General features: G+C 44.9%; 1 protein-coding gene across 9 annotated transcripts in view; it reads right to left on the reverse strand.

Annotated features, from left to right (window-relative positions):
- Positions 1 to 17,224, reverse strand: part of CACNA1E (calcium voltage-gated channel subunit alpha1 E) — a 332,731-nt gene that overhangs the window by 166,177 nt on the left and 149,330 nt on the right. Inside the window, exon 1 of one of the 9 annotated variants that reach the window (XM_030818795.1) lies at positions 1,816 to 1,820. The exons of the other annotated variants lie outside the window; for them this stretch is intronic. The gene's annotated coding sequence lies outside the window, so the exon portion shown is untranslated. Of the gene's footprint in view, positions 1 to 1,815; positions 1,821 to 17,224 lie in introns of those variants that run through there. 9 annotated transcript variants of the gene reach the window in all.

A 17,224-nucleotide genomic window follows, 5' to 3' on the forward strand; every position in this document is an offset into this window, starting at 1 on the left:
TACTTCTCCAGATGCAACAATCAAAAATTGCCAAATGTTCTGGGGGGCAAGATTACTTTTGATTAAGAACTGCTGGACTCAAGGCTCCACCTCAAGGAGAGTTCTTCAGCTTCCTTAATTATTAACTGAGCTCAGGTCAGGAGATAGTTGGAGCAGCCAACATAGGCTAGCAAAAAAGCCAGGCCATTCATCTCTGCCGAAGCATCTGTCCAAAGCCTCTGCTGACCACTCCCAGGGAAAGGAAAATTCACAGAGCAGTGAGTGGGGAAGGAAAGAGGCCAGGGACTGATTCAACTGCTTCACACCTTCCCCCTCACAGCCACACACCCGGCCTCCTGCACCTCACAAGCCAACACACCCTCCCCTAGGCTCCCATTTCCTCCAGCACCAAGTGTGACAGCTCCTGTCCCACCCTGAGGGACTTGGATTCCACGTCTTGGAGCTGAAATGCCATATTTTTTATTCAACACATTCATGGGCCACCTACTATGTGACAGATACTTTTCTATGTGTTCAGGATGATGAGAAAGACAGTCTCAGTCCCAGCTCTTTGAAACTTGTGATCTAATGGGTGAGACACCCATGAAGCAAGTGAGCACACAAATGTAACTTTAACTCTGGAGTGTGGTCAGTGCTATGAAGGGAGCCCAGGGCACTGGGGCAGGTGGGCCTGCATGGGTCCAGGAGGTCAGAAAAGGATGTGCTGAAGCTTTCAGGGAAAACAATCACACGGGAGTCTAAGAAACTACCTTGGCTGAGACGGCAGAAGCCAGAAAGGCAGTGAAAAGGTGAATTATGGAGGTAGAAGAAAGGTGGATAAAAAGATTAAGATGAAGACATGCCAAGAAGTGGGGGACCTATAAGAAGGAAAAGGAGGGTGGGGAACACCCTCTCAGAATGAACTGCTACTACCTTGCAGTAGCAGCCCCCCGGAGCTCTGTGTGGATGTTATGCTGAAATGCAAGTCATAAAGGTACCCCGATTTTGTCAAAATATGTATCACTGGACAACCAGCCTCTAGATAACCTTAAGGTCTTCCTCATGTCCCTTCCTAGGCACTCTATCCCCCACCCCATATGTAACATCATCCCAACTTTTAGAACAATCACTTAGATCGGCCTAATTGGAAATCCCATCTGAACACTTTCCTGCATGTGCCGAGCCATCCACAGGAATCAGCCACCCAGGACAGCCCTCTCCCACCCTACTCCTGCCTTCCTCCCTGTGCGGCTGTCACCAGTAAAGACATGGCAGGCTCTGTGGCACTCTCGCCCATGTCTCATCCCCCAGCTGCTACATAACTGTTGGCTGCTAATAACTCACACCTGCCTCACTCCTGTACGATTTTCAGATGTTTGCCCTTACCTGACAGACCAGCTTCACCTGGAATGTTATTCCTGCCCCTGCTGGTGATGATGGGGGAGGCTATAACAGATAACCACCTAATGTAGGAGTTATCAATGGCCCGGCCCTTTTGCCACTGGGTAAGACAATTGCTGTGGTGGAATTCACACTTTGGGCTGCCCATGGAACCAGGCTGAGGCTTTGCCTAGTTTTTCCCTTGACCTATCCTGCTTCCCTCACATACCTATGGGTAAATCCTAAGAGCAGTCCCTCATTAAAACACTGCCACAAGAAGCTCAGTTTCACAATCAGTTTCTAGGGAATTTGATTTAAGGCATTCTATCAGGGTTTTGACCCACCATACAAAGCTGGCAACACCCCTCCCCTGAGTCACACCAGTTGGATGGTGTTTCTACCTCAAAGCCACTGTATGATTCCTCTGACCACACCCACATTTTAGGAAAAGGATACAATGTACAGCATACCCCACACATCATTGGGCAATTAAATGCCTATAACGGGTTTCCTGCAGACTAGGAAATCCAGTCATACTCTTGGAAGAGGATGATGAGAACAAGTCATCCAACTCACCATTCCATAGGAGAGGAAACTGAGCCCCAAGGAAGCAAAGCGACTTCCCTGAGGATCCAAGCAACTTATCGGCAGATCTGGGGCCACAATCTAGAACCAAAACCAAGGTCAACTTCTTGCAAACCCTTGACTCTTCATGTCTGCTTTAGTTCCAGAACTCTTAAAAGCAATCCTACCCATACTATTACTACCTTCTAGGGCAGAACAAAAGACAAATAGGACAGTCACCACCAGGATCTTGCAGCCAGAAAAATGAAAGCTGTCTTCTCAGCCCCCAGGCAAGAGGCAAAGGTTGGGGAGTAGGGGAAAGAATGAGGACCTAGAGCTCCAAGTGAAACATAGGCACCTGCTGCCACCCAGCCAGGAGGCTGAGACTGTCAGGCCCAGGAGCAGGGCGTTTCATTGTAACTTGGAGCCCTGAGTATATTTAATAAACATACTAAGTCTCCCCACACAAACAATCTCTGGAGGCAGCATCTGGCTTGGCCAGGGGCCGTTATGAGTAAGCAAGGCTTCCCACACATTCTGATCATTCAGAATCCTCTGGACTTGACGCAGCCACCATCTCCCCACTGCCCAGAATGTCAGTGATTGTCACCGAGGATGAAGCAGTGCCTTAGTCCAGAACCACATTTCACCACCTATTCTTCCCCTTCTTTTGCCAGTGGGAAAACGCAGCAGAGTGTTTGGCAAAGAGGAGGAGCACAGAAACAAACACTCCTCCACCCAACCTACAAGCAGCCACATGACGCTACCGAGACCAGGGTCAGGAGCTCTGGCCGGGCAGCTGCAAGGGCTGGCATGGCCCACCCCAGAGGTGGGCAGCCCTCACCACTGGCACTGGGCAGGCAGGTACCCATGTGTCAGTGAAAACCCATCCACGCTCCTGGGAGGACAATTCAAGAGCAAAGAGCGGTGCCACATAGGACTACAAAGGCTGCCGTGGCAGGGTCTGCAAATGTGGGCACCTCCAATATGGGCAGGGCTCAGGGTCCTGCTGTGCTTAAAATCCCTCTGGTTAAATCCTAGTAATTCCAACATTGATATCATGTGATATTTATCCTGTCCCTCCCCTCTCCCTTTCTGAACTCTGACACAGAAGCCCAACAGGGAGATGCTGGATCCTTTAAAGACTTTAAGGTCTTCTTGTAACTGCTGGGGCCGATGTGGGTTACATAGGGTTTCAATATTTTATTCTCTCTACTTTTGTGCATGACTGAAAATCCCTATAATAAAAGTTTTAGGGTTTTTCTCCAAAATAAAATTAGTTTATTTAAATAGTTCTGGGTCATGGGTGAATTTTAAAAGAAATCCTTTTTTAGTCAAAACAGTGAAAAATGTTATTAATAATAGTGATGATAACCTGTGGGGGGAGTGAGGGGGTAGAAATGAGTTATTCTTAAAAATTATTTTTATATTTTTGCAACTTTCATGCAATAACAAAGTGTTGTTTTAGGGTTTGAAAAAACAATGATTATTAGAAAAAAATTAAAAAGAAGGCCCTCTGCAACTGCAGCCCAGGGTGCTGGGGAGGCAGATGCTCTGGGAGGCCAGGATGCAGGCAGCTGACCCTGTGCTGGGCCATCCAGGCTGGGATCCCACTTTGCTTTGGGAAAAGGCCAGTGTGTTGCTCTGACACCACTCCCACTGTATGCAGATCAGCCAAAGCAGGTGAATTTAAGAGAGGATTAAAGAGAACGTGCCCAGTGGTGGTGAGCTAAAGTGCATCACCCCTTTGCCCCTTCTACAGGGCTTGCTGATGAGAGATTTGTATTCTTTAAAGAGGGGCAAGCACCAGAAAGGGCTCTGAGAACAAGAGGGGAGGTGAGTATCAGAAAGGCAAAAGAGTACAGGAGGCTTCATATATCCTCTATTGTGAACGTTTTGTGCAGTGCCCATCCTATTCCAGAAAGAACATGCTGGATAATACCAAGGTAACCGCTCTTCAACCAGTCCCTCTCTGATTCTCCACTTTGTCCTATGGTTGTCAGGAATCAATCCTTCTGGTCGCCATCATTTATTGCTTTTCCTGATGTTCCCCTCTCCCCTCTTACTAACAAATCACTATTTCCCGCTCAGTCTAATATGAGTACTCTAACCTTTGTCATCTTACAGATTCTAGAACTGGAAGGAATCACAGCATCTTGCACAAACTCCTCATTTTACAGAAGAACCAAGGTTCAAAAGCCAAGTGACTGCCAAAAGGTACTCCACTCACTGGTTGCAGAAGTAGAACCAGAATGCAGGACTTCTGACCTCCAATCAACTCTGCACAGCTCTTCTCTTCTGTCCACTCTGTTTAGCACCTAATTATATACAGCCCTGCTCCCTCTCATTATTTTGTATATAATTAGTGTTGCCTCAGGCCAGGCGCGGTGGCTCATGCCTGTAATCCCAGCACTTTGGGAAGCAGAGGCGAGCGGATCACAAGGTCAGGAGTTCAAGACCAGCCTGGCCAAGATGGTGAAACCCGGTCTCTACTAAAAATACAAAAATTAGCCGGGTGTGGTGACGCATGCCTATAGTCCCAGCTACTCAGGAGGCTGAGGCAGAAGAATCGCTTGAACCCAGGAGACAGAGGTTGCAGTAAGCCGAGATCGCACCACTACACTCCAGCCTGGGTGACACAGCGAGACTCCATCTCAAAAAAAAAAAATTCGTGTTGCCTCATGATCTCATCTGAAAGCTACCCAAGGTTGAAGACCATGATTGTCTCTCATTTCTTCTGAAGGTTAAGACCACTGAAATCAGACCTGCAAACACTGCCATTTAATGAAGATAGGAGCAAGGATAGAGATGTCATGTAAGGCTTCCTGAGACTGTACTTTCACCCAGAAATGAAGTGGAAGGTGGATTCAGTTTGGCCAATCAACAGAGGAGGACACTCCAAGGAGAGAGAAAGAGGTGGGAATGCTAAGGCCACAGAGGGCTGCCTTTGGTGGCAGCAAGCAAGGCAAGGTAAGACCTGAAGGATCAGATCATGGAGGACCTTGAATGGTGGCATAAATTGTTTGGATTTGTTCAGTCCCCGTGAACTCTTCCTTCTTTTTTCTCCCTCCTGTCCCCTTACTCCACCAATTACAAGTCTTCTCATACTTGAAAACACTGCTAAGCCGCTATAAGGTTTACCCTAAACATGTCATTCTACTTCACTCCAGAATTCCCCCAGCAATTAGGCACACCTCACAGTAGCATACATATTCATTCAACGCTTTTGAGTGTGTACCCTGCACAAGACGAATGAGAAAGAAAAACAGTTCTCAAGAGCTTTATCCACAAGAAGGCTAAGTCGTGAGTACAAATACCTATAATAGAAAACAGAACATTAAGTGCTGCACTCAGGCATTTATTTGCACTTATTTATGGACCTTCTTTATATGTGTTCTGTCTCTTTTACATATTGGTCCTCCATTCCCATTAGGGCTGAATGTTTCTTAAACACAGAACTGCATCTTTATTTCTGTGTTCACTCTACAAATGCCTAGAATATTACTCCACAAACCGGAGATTCTCAATAATGTTGTTTACTAATAGGGGATTAGAAACCTGCTGGCATTCTTCTGCTTCACAAGCCTATATAAGTTTCCTTTTCTGGAAATAAATATATCACCTGTAAAATGTCATCTCTGTTGACATACAGCAAGTACACTTAGCTCACTCAAATATTCAGCACAACCTATAAGAGAAGACGCTCAAGAAAAAAGCTTCAGATAATCACTTTTCTTGGCTTTCATTCTTCCCTCTTCAATGAATTCTGAGCAGAAGGTAAATTATCATTGAACATTGAACATCTCTGTTTTAATTAATGATTGTGTATCAAACACTATGTAAGTCTGGTTACCCCCACTAGTTTCCTGAAGAAGCCCCAGGACAGTTAGTTTCGTTTATTCTGTGGCCACAGGAAACACTCCTATTCCTTAATAAAAACAGGTTGAAAGCAAGGAACCATGGCTTCTAAGTCTTTGTATCTCCAGAACCCAAGACAGCATCGATGGAAGACATGCTCAATAAGTCTACATCAGCATTGATGGAGTGATAATGAAATGTCAGTCCTACATGCCTATTAATCACCTGAAGGCCTGAGGGTACATGGGTGAGTCACTCCAAGATGGCCCTACGAGGTCAGTTTCTCATAGCACACTGAGCTACAGATGCGCACAAAATATCTTCCCATCACCTCTTTGACAGACCTTGGGGACAGTCTGTCCCCAGGCTGGTCAGCTCCACTTGTAAGTAGCCTCATCCACTTCCCTTAGTGCCATATAATTGTTATTTATAGAAATCACTGTGTCAGGCCACCATCTGTGAGGGACACTGATGCTGAATTCCTCCCTTGAGTAGGTGCCTGTATCAGACAACAGATGTGGGGTTCCTTCCCACTCAGATTCCATATTTCTCATTTTGCTTCTCCTCTCTCTCATGGACTCTAACTCTCAGGTTCCAATTCTGCCATTCCCAACCTTCTTCTCATCTCTTGATTTGTGATGATTTGTACTCTCTTATTCACTCTCCTGCAGCCCTCCTAGAAATTCATCTTGGTTTTCCTCTTTGCCCAAAGATATACAAAGCTCATTCCAAATGAGCATGCCCATTAGTTTGGGGCACAAAAAGGTTAAAACAAAACAGAGATAATAAAGTAATCATGTTCATTGTTTCTCCAATCTGGGAAACATCGGAAAGAATCCCTTTTTACTTTGACCACTTTGCATAGCTCTCTCTGCCATTCATTAGGGTGGAATGTAGGAAGAGCAGTGAAGATGGGAGAGCAACACAAGCATGCACATAAGCTGTCGGAAGGCAGAGCTGACTTAAACCCATGCAGACTTCTTTCTGGAAGTACTAAGAAGACATAATTAAAACATCTTTATCTGAACATTTTCCTGTCACTTAGATCCTAAGGCTCCATGTATCAAAGGGGAGAAAAATAATAATGGTTTCCACTTGTTAAGCATCTACTCGGCTGGGCGTGGTGGCTCACACCTGTAATCCCAGCACTTTGGTAGGCCGAGGCGGGCGGATCACGAGGTCAGGAGATTGAGACCATCCTGGCTAACACAGTGAAATCCCGTCTCTCCTAAAAATACAAAAAAATTAGCTGGGCGTGGTGGCAGGCACCTGTAGTCCCAGATACTCGGGAGGCTGAGGCAGGAGAATGGCGTGAACCTGGTCAGTGGGGCTTGCAGTGAGCCAAGATCATGCCACTGCACTCCAGCCTGGGAGACATAGTGAGACTCCATCTCAAAAAAAAAAAAAAAAAAAAAGGCATCTACTCTACTCTAAGCTGGACATTGGACCAGGTGCATAGCATACATCAATCTTCACAACCACATGCAAGAGAGGTGCTATTGCAATTGTACATGTAACAAACTGTATTAGTTTGTTTTCACACTGCTATAAAGAACTGCCCAAGACTAGGCAATTTATAAGGAAAGAGGTTTAATTGACTCACAGTTCAGCATGGCTGGGGAAGCCTCAGGAAACTTACAATCATGGCAGAAGGGGAAGCAAGGCCCCTTCTTCACAAGGAGGCAGGATGGAGAATGAATGTAGGAGGAACTACCAAACACTTATAAAACCACCAGATCTTGTGACAACTCACTCACTAGCATGAGAACAGCATGGGGGAAACTGCCCCTATGAGTCAATCACCTCCACCTGGTCTCTCCCTTGACATGTGGAGATTGTGAGGATTATAGGGATTACAACTCAAGATGAGATTTTGGGCGGGGACACAGCCAAACCATATCACAAACCAACAAGCAACAATAACAACACAACCCAGGCTCAGAAGGCACAGGGATGTGCCCAAGCTTCCACAGTAAGCATATCAAAGATTCAGAATCCACACCCAGCTTGGGCCTCTCCTCAAGAAGCTATATTGTATTGCCTGGGTTAGAGGGCAAGGGGGTTAGAGATAAAAATAGCGATGTTTTAACTTACAATATATTTGAGAAGGGAGCTATGGATGCTGGTATTTACAACAATGCCAGCAGAGAAAATAGTTTCTAATTTCATATTGCAATCCTATTCCAATGTTGTGTTGCTTCAGTTCCTTTGATATCTACACCCTAACTTGGCAATTCCTTCTCTGCTCTGGATGTCAGATAAGGTTGGAAGACTGTCACAGCAAATTCCCTGGCTAGTTGTACAACAGCCATTCTGTTGCCAGGGAGATCTTGTAAAGTGGGGCAAGTGATTCCCAGGCACAGCTGGTTTCATTCTTCAGAGCAGGGAAGAGTTGTCATTTCTAACCAACACATCTTGCCCTGTCTCTCCCCTGCTTAATACCTTGCAATGGGGATTTGCCCATGGCAAATCCCCTACCATGACTGACCCAACCTAGCCTCTCTAGCTCATTTGTCTCTCACAGCATCTGCCTACCTGTATACCAAGTCACACAGCCACATCCAGCTTCTTCCAATTCTGTGCCATGTTCTTTCCTATGTCTACACTATTGCTCATGTTGTCCCCACTGCCAATGATGCCTTTCCTACCTTTTCCACCTGAAAAGCCTCCGCTCAAGCCCTGACTGAATGTTACCTTCACTAAAAAACCTTCCCAGAGTCAGTCAGTCCCTTATGCCCTGCACTGAATTCCACCATACCACTTAACTGCAACATAATCATTGTGGGCTGGTATGTTGTTCACTTCTGCAATATTTGATACCCTCAAGAACAAGAAGCAGGTTTGCTTTGTCTGTTTCTGGCCCAGAACCCAACTTAGCTCTCAGTAGGTGCTCAGCAAGTGTTTGTTGAATGAATAAACAAATAAGTGAATAAGCTGAATATATGGCTCTGATTAAATCTGAGACAAGCAGAAAGGATGAAAGACAGAAAGACAGAAAGACACACAGAAAGGAAGGAAGGAAGGAAGGAAGGAAGGAAGGAAGGAAGGAAGGAAGGAAGGGAGGGAGGGAGGGAGGGAGGGAGGAAGGGAGGCAGGGAGGAAGGGAGGCAGGGATTAGAAAGATTTCCCCAAGAGTTAATTAAGTGCCTAGGGTTTTGTGGTTTTTTTCCCACCACTAAAATGGCAAAACTAGTAGATGATTAGAGGGGCTTTATCAGGGATTATCACTTAATAAGCCCTTCCCAGGTATATCTTGCCACAAAGAACTTCTAATCCTCTCTGTAAGAAGAAAGTCTCTATCACTCTTATCTCTGATGAGCTCAGGAAAAGATTAAAACAAAACTGGTAGATTCTGGTTTCTCATATAGCTACAGTCTCAGCTGTGAAGCTGGGTCTAAGAAACAGAAAAGAGAGACTTGACTCAACATGAATGTGGACTGTGGTCCCTGTAGAGCCCCAGACAAAGATTGGGAAACTCTCCCTGACTTCCAAATAACAAGAGGAAACCACTTCTCTCAGGGATGGGGGTGCATATCGAAGAGGGGAGAGGGCAGCCTCTTTGGAGAAGGTTCAGAAAACACAGCCTCTTTGCTGATGGGCATTGCTAGGAAACACTCTGTTAATGCTGACAACACCAGCCCCATGGCATTTGGGCCTGAAATTGACCCTGGTTTTCTAGATGGCAAGACTGGGCAAGGCTAAGCTTGAAACTCTCACACCCCAGCCTGAGGGTTCTGCCTTCCTCAGCTGTGTCAACCAGAGACTGTAAAGCCTCAGTCTTGACAATCCCCCTCCCTCCTCCAAAGCAAGTTTCATGGTCCAAATCCTGGCCATCCATCAGGGCCTTTCTTACATCCCATTGGGGTGCACTGATTCTCTGACAGCCAAGTAGGGCTGCTTCCTCTGACTGGTGCTCCAAGGGGTTTTCAGGCCTGCTTTGGAATTCTCTAATCATCACATTGAGGTCCAGCCCCCATCCATTCTCTTGACAAAATCCTGGAGATTTATTTAGTCTGGAAGATATCAATTTCTCTAGGCCGATTCTGTGATATTCAGCATCAGGTCAAAATATGTTGGTAATAAGAGTCAACATGTTTGGAGTAATTACTATATATGTTTTGACACATTATCACATTTCATCTTCTCAGTAATCTGCTGAAGCAGAAACTAGTACTATATGAGGAAACTGAGGCAGAGTGGTTAAGTAACTTGCCTGAGGTTGCACAGATAATGACAAGTCAGGACTATATCCCTAGCAGTCTGACCCCAGCACTCTTAACCAATATGCCTTGTATGTGGTACAGTATCTGAAACATAGTAAATGCTCCGCAAACATTAGATGTTAATATTATTATTTAAATAGGTTAAGCTCATTTCCCTTTAGGCAATTCTTGCCAAGAAAGAAAAATAAATGAATAGGTCATTATTATTTATATTCCTATCATCTAAATATTTTACTTGCCATGAGCAAGGCGTCAGTTGTATACTTTTAAATCTCTTATTATTTGCAGGTTATTACAATACTTATCACCCCATATAATAATTATTTACTGTGGCTTTTGTACAGATCTTTGAACTCTTAGAGGGCAAGGTTTTGTGTTTCTCTAAATAGCTAGTACCTAGCACAGTGTTTCACACTGAATAGGTGCTCAATAAACATCTGTTCTATGAATGGATGAATGAGCTAATCAAATAATTTAGAATCAAAATTCAGAGGAATATTCCAGCCACAACCAAATCAAACTGGGTAAACATAGTCTAGAGCAGTGGTTCTCAGAGTGTGGCCCCTGGACCTGCAGTGTCGGCATCATTTGGGACCTTGTCAGAAATGCACTTTCTTGGGTCCCGGTGCAGAGTCCAGATCAGAACTCTAGGAGAAGCTCAGCAATCTGTGTTTTAATAAGCCCTTTAGGTGATGCTTGCTAAAGTTTGGGAACTACTGTTCTAGGAAAAAATAAGAAGTCTACCATGAGTAGCTTTAGCTGCTACATTGATGTATCATATCTAGGAGTAAAAAAAGAGAGAGAGAGATCTGAGGAAGGAGAAAGCTTGAGGTTGAGTGGGGAGGAGGAAAGATGACAGAAGGCTGTCGGGAGAGATGGAGAGGGAGGAGAAGAGGAGTGGGTGAGAAGGAGATTGATTCACCTTGCAATTGCCTCTGCATCAAATGGGTTCATGATCTCAACTGGGTGCTGCCATAGCAACAGGTACAGCCCCTCCCACAACCCCTTCTCTAGGATGACCAGGCATCAGACACACCTACGCTGAGTCCTGAACCCTGCAGAAGGATGTAAGTTTCAGGAGTTGGAAAAACAGAGGGGAAAGCTTAAGGGAGGATCTTCCCACATGGGCTCTAGCCCCAGTGGGGCTCCTGGAAAGGCTGCTTCATATCATAAAGGTAGGAGAAAGCTGTTCTGTCTCGACAAGCGGTGAAGACATATCTGGCTGAAAGCCAGTGTAGAGGTGCTGGGGTGTGTCCTCTGAACACCAGGTCATACCATAACCAAGTCTGGCTAGGATGGCATGGCTGCCCTGTGGGACTTGCAGGAAAGAATGATCGGCTTATGAGGAAAAGGAGAGAGAGCCCATCGTAGAGGCAGGGTTAGAAGCAGAGGAAGGCACAGCGAAGTGGGGTTCAGAGAGCAGGGATGGGTTACTCCAGAAGCCAGGTGAGGGGACATACCTGGAGTAGGAGAACAGAAGCAGAACTCACACAAAAATTAAAGGTTGGAGGCTCTGATAGGCTCCTGCCTCTGTGGATAATGAGGAGCAGGAGGCTCACAACACTGTCACTGGCCTTTGCTGGAGTTTCCAGGGCACCCACAAGGCAAACACACACATAATTGGCCGCCCAAATAAAACCAAGATGGGGACTGCAAGAGGAGGACATCAAGATAAGCAAACTGCACAATGCTCTATATGTTCGATGAAAATAACTTAGTAAAAGCGAGTTTACAGCCAATTAGACATTAAAAGTAAGATATAATTGCTGTTGCTATGTTTGTTTCCAAGAAGAAATGTGTTATGATTAGACTAACAGGCTAGTGTTAGAATTCTGAGCAAACCGCATGGAAGACAGTCTCGCTTTCTCTCTCGCCTCTTGAGAGAGGGAAGCAAATGAGAAAATGCTGAATCAATAAACTATGGCTATGTTCAGAGTATCTGCCCTTAGATAATCTTTGTGCAGCCTTGAACCCTTTTGCCAGGGAGGGGAGAATGTGCTGAGAGATTTCTCATACCTGATTTCTTTTAATCCTCATAATGACCCAATGAAGTCATCATTATCACCCCCATTCTAAAGAAGAGCAAACTGAGCTTAGAGGTGTGAAGTGACATGTAAGTCATAAAATGAGAGCTAGAATTCAAAGCCACATCTGCCTGACTTCAAAGACCATGCTCATTGACCCACAACAAAGGGCATGATCTGTCCACATTAATGGAAAGGGGTGCAAACTGGTGGGCCATGAATTACCCAAGGTCTGTGATGCCTTCTCCAGCCAAAACTGGGTGTCTAACTGGACAGGCTATCTCTGTGAGACATCATAGGCTAATAGGAAAACCCTGGCCTTACCTCTTTCTTCTTTGTTCTATGACGTTGGGTAAATCCCTTAACCTCTCCATGCTTTAGTTTCTCAATTTGTACAATGGGAATAATTCCTATCATGGGATAGCACTTTGAAAATTACATGTGAAGTACAGTTTGAGGCCAGGCACAATGACTCATGCCTGTAATCCCAACACTTTGGGAGGCCAAGGCAGGCAGATTACTTGAGGTCAGGATTTCAAAACCAGTATGGCCAACTTGGTGAAACCCTGTCTCTACTAAAAACACAAAACTGATCCAGGCGTGGTGGCAGGTATCTATATTCCCAGCTACTCAGGAGGCTAAAGCATGAGAATCGCTTGAACCTGGGAGGTGGAGGTTGCAGTGAGCCGAGATGGTGGCACTGCACTCCAGCCTGGGTGACAGAGCAAGACTCCATCTCAAAAAAATAAAAAAGTGTAGTCTGATAGTTATTAATAATTCCCCTCTCCACCTCTCTGCCTACCATGGTATTCATTGTGCAGTTCACTTCTCTGCCCCTTAACTGCCTCATCTCTACATTGCATGAATCAGAAACAGAGCAGCTAAAACTCTCCGCTCAAGCTATGGAAGCAGAAAGCATTTGGTAAGTATTAGCTATGGTGATAAGAATGAATTTGAATGCCTAGAGTGAATACCATGATATTACACTCAGGTTCTGCTTTCAGGGCAGACATCTTATTCCCCAGCTGCTGCACCCTTTCTTGGGAACTGCCCCTTGCCTCGATTAGAGACACCTCTGAAGGGACACCCAGTTCTGGTGGTGCGAGTCAGCCTTTCCTCTGTTCAACTTTGGCTTTTTTGCATCCTTAGGTGTATCTTCCCAAAGCACACTTCGATAGACGTTCTGCATGCAGTTCTCTTTTGCAGAGCTGACTTCCAGGGAAACCAACCTAGGATAGTACCTATATCATACAGGGTGCTAATAAAAAGTAATTGACAACAATAATAATATTCTCCAAACTCAAAAAGACTATGGTATTTTTTAGGAAACTACTGGAAGCTTTAAAACATTGTTGGCTGGACTGTGCATTCTTTGAATACATGGATTGTGTCTTGAATGTCTTTATGTTTCCTCCAAGTACCCTGTAGATGGCAGATGCTCCAGAAACATTTGACTTGTACAGGTTCTATTTCCATTTAGCCCAGAATCAAATCAATCTGCATGGGTCCAGGGGGTACAAATTTCATTTCCACAGTGTTGACACATGTGGCTCATAACTGGAACACACAGAGGCTCAGCAATAAGGAGCTTTACAAATGAAATTCCTCTGACAGGATAACTTTGTAAAATTGGGCCAAACAAATCACATCAGGAAGTGGGTTATACATGGGCTATGACTGTCATTAATTCTTTTTAATTAAATATTAAATATGTAACAAAGCCCACATCTGTAAAGACAGGTGTTACTGACCTGATCCCCAGCATCCTAGCAAGAAGGGCATAAGCTCCTTGGGGGCCAGCCAATCCCAAGCAGCAGGCTCCTTTCAACACCTGCTCCCACCCCATGCCTTGACCAGGGTGACACGGAGAGCCAGTGTCAGCACTTGGAATAAAAGCCAGCTCCCTTACTCCCAAACCGGTATTCTTGGGTTACTCTATACCCTCTATTACTGACTCCTCTGGAAACGTAAGGATAGAAGAAAAGAGGAAAGGCACATGCATTGCTCATTCAGCGCAAATAAACAGGTTAGCTTCCCACTCTTGCTATCCCTCAGGGTATCTCTGTGGAGACTACAGGGTGACGAGAAGTTGAGAAAAGAGGTGTCATATGAAGAATGTGTAGCTGCCAATATTGCATCAGCTTATTCAATTCAAGGTGAATCTGGTTCAGTCTGAAGTCTTTGGGGCTACACTGGGATGAACTCTTTTAGAATCTCAGACAGATTTGTTGCTGTTGATACTATCTCCTGCACTTGATGCCCTAACTCTGAAATCCCCTGAAAATCTGAGTTCCAGTGGGATCTTGAGATCTACTTGAAACCTGAGGTAAATCTGATCTCCCTGGGCTTGTGGAGCCTTCAAAAGGATCTAGGAATGCCCATGTGGATCATGTGTCTCCCACGAAGGATCTGTCAATGCAAAAAAGTGGTCAAGCCCGGGGTTCCTCAGCTCTCTACTTTCAGCTTGCAATGAGGGAATAAAATGGGCATTTTGCCAGTTGAGCTTTCAGTCTAGTCCCTGGAAGCTGAAGATCTATCTCCTTCTCCTCTTCCTCCCTCAGGTGCTCCAGGGTTTACTTCACACTGACAAGCACCATCCCACTGAGGTGGCAGGCAGGAGGCCTATCTCACCACCCAGCCATACTGCAACAACACCCTCTCCATCTGGGAATACGGCCCAGGCACTCCTCTGGAATCCTGAACACACTCCAGGCACCTTTCTTCTTGCTGAACACCACCTATGCTCAGAGCACAATGCTGGGGCAGCACACTGTGAGAGGACACCTCTGGTATCAGGCAACTTAAGATATATTCAGAGAGATTGAAAACTGCAAGGATTCAAGGCATAGCAGATGATATATAGATAAGAAAAAAAGACATTTAGAGAGGGGGATAGAGCCTGAAGGCTTGAATGGTCCTACAAGACTTTCTCAAAAGTCTTCACCCTGGACCTGAAACATCAGAGCCCTTTCCAGAGTAAGTCTGTTCTCAGAGGTCTCCAACATTAGCCCAGACTAATCAGCACACAGCCTGAGCGGCAGGACTACCTATAATCACCTAATTAACTGAGGATCACGCACCTGGCTGGCAGCTTGGCCACCCTGGGCACCAGGCCGAGAAAGCTCCCCTATTCTGCAGCTATGCAGCGTCAGGCCAGGTTTGTTTGTTCTTGGAGAGTAGGCCTCCAAAGAGCCCTGGGGCTGAGGGTGAAAAACCCAGGGCTCCTGCCAGCCAGGCCTTCCAGCTGCCTGAGAGCAATTTCAGAAGGTGCTGGCCAGCCTGGCCTGGGAGGAATTAGGTCAGGGTCAGAAAAAACAACACTTGGGAGGAAAGCAGAACTTGAAACCAGTACACATGGACAGCCTCTGTTGGAGACCTCTGGCTGAGAATAGACTTACTCGGGAAAGAGCTCTAATGTTTCAGGTCCCAGGGTGATGACTTTTGAGAAAGTCTTGTAGGACCATTCAAGCCTTCAGTCCCTATCCCCCCGTCTAAATGTCTTTTTTTCTTGTCTGTGTATCATTTGTTATGCCTTGAATCCTTGCAGTTTTCAATCTCTCTGAATACATCTGAAGATGCCTGATACCAGAGGTGTCCTCTCACATTGTGCTCCAACCATAGGTGGTGTTCAGTAAGAAGAGAGGTGCCTGGAGTGTGTTCAGGATTCCAGAGGAGTGCCTGGGCTGTATTCCCAGATGGAGAGGGCATTGTTGCAATACAGCTGGGTGGTGAGATGGACCTCCTGCCTGCCACCTCAGTGGGATGGTGCTTGTCAGTGTGAAGTAATTGACAAATGTTTTCTTTTTAAATAATAACCAAAGTAAGAGATGAATGAATATTAGGTTTTAAGGTGGGGGGGGCATGTTAATTACACTGCTTTGTCCCATGCATGAAGACAAAGCCCTCCGGAAGAGGTGGAGAGTTCATCTCACCTGGCATCACAAAATTGTTTTCTAGCTGGTTTGAACAACATTATGGCAAGACAGTAGCAGAAAAAGTGTACTAATCTGTTCTTAATTTCTAGGTACTTATTTTGTCTTTGTACATTAAATTACAAACGCAATATGTATACAACTGCATACAAAGATGTATACAGAAAAAGTGATTTGTCCCCACCCTCCCCCCATTCCCATCCTGCTGTGATAAGTGCTTATGGCCCGACGTGTGTTCTTCCCACCTATCTTCATGCACATTCAAACTTACACTTTGCATTTTGCTATTTTTTTTGAATGGGATCATACTATACACATTACTCTGTAACTTGCTTTTCTTATTTAAAAAACACATTGTGAATGTGCCTCCAGGACAAGCACCTAGATCTAAACTCATTAAAGCAGACCCACACAGACGCACAGAATCACAGGTACGCAACATTCCACTAATCTTCCTACTGATGTTAGCCAATCTGATGGATAAAGAATTGGTCTGATTTATTGCTTTAATTTGCATTTTTCTGAGTTTTAGCATCATTTCAGGTGTTTATTGGCCATATGGATTGCCTTTCCTTTGAATCGCTTACTCTCTTCCTTTGTCCATATTTCTATACGTTGTCTTTTTCTTATAAATTTATAGAGGCTCTTTATATATACTTATATTAGAATTTTTTTACGTGTCATTTTTCTCAGTGTATTAATCATTTGTTGACATTACTTATGGTGTCCTTTACCATAAAAAATTTGTAATTTCTATATAATCATTTTTAATGTTGCTAAGTCAAATATGAGAGTTCCCACTAAAACTGAAAATATTCATGTTTTTTCCCTCCCAATCTTATTTAGGGGTGCCCTCCTACTTCGTGAATATAGATTGAACTTACAGATTCAAGTAAGATAATTCACAATACAGAAACTCCACAAGTGTATTTGATAGAAAAGTTGAGAGAGAAATAATAGTGAAATAACCCCTCCCTGGCCATTAGGGAAATAAATGTTGCAAACAACTTTTCCCCACTACTCACTCCATGTAGAAGGCTAAGCAAAGATCATCAGCTGCTTCACTGCTTGTCCTGAGACTGAAACTCCTCAACACCAAAGTCCTTCCAGTTAGTCAATCCCAAACCTGCCTCTGATCCTGGTCTTCCTTGGATGGGCATCACCCAAGCAAGCTCCTCCTCACATCTTCAAATCCTTTCATAACCCCTGCCCTGGGAAGCCCTCCCCAGACAGAGGGACTCTGTGCTACCACAGCTTCTCTGCA

This window comes from Nomascus leucogenys, chromosome 9 (genome assembly GCF_006542625.1).
Source record: "Nomascus leucogenys isolate Asia chromosome 9, Asia_NLE_v1, whole genome shotgun sequence".
NCBI lineage: Eukaryota > Metazoa > Chordata > Mammalia > Primates > Hylobatidae > Nomascus > Nomascus leucogenys.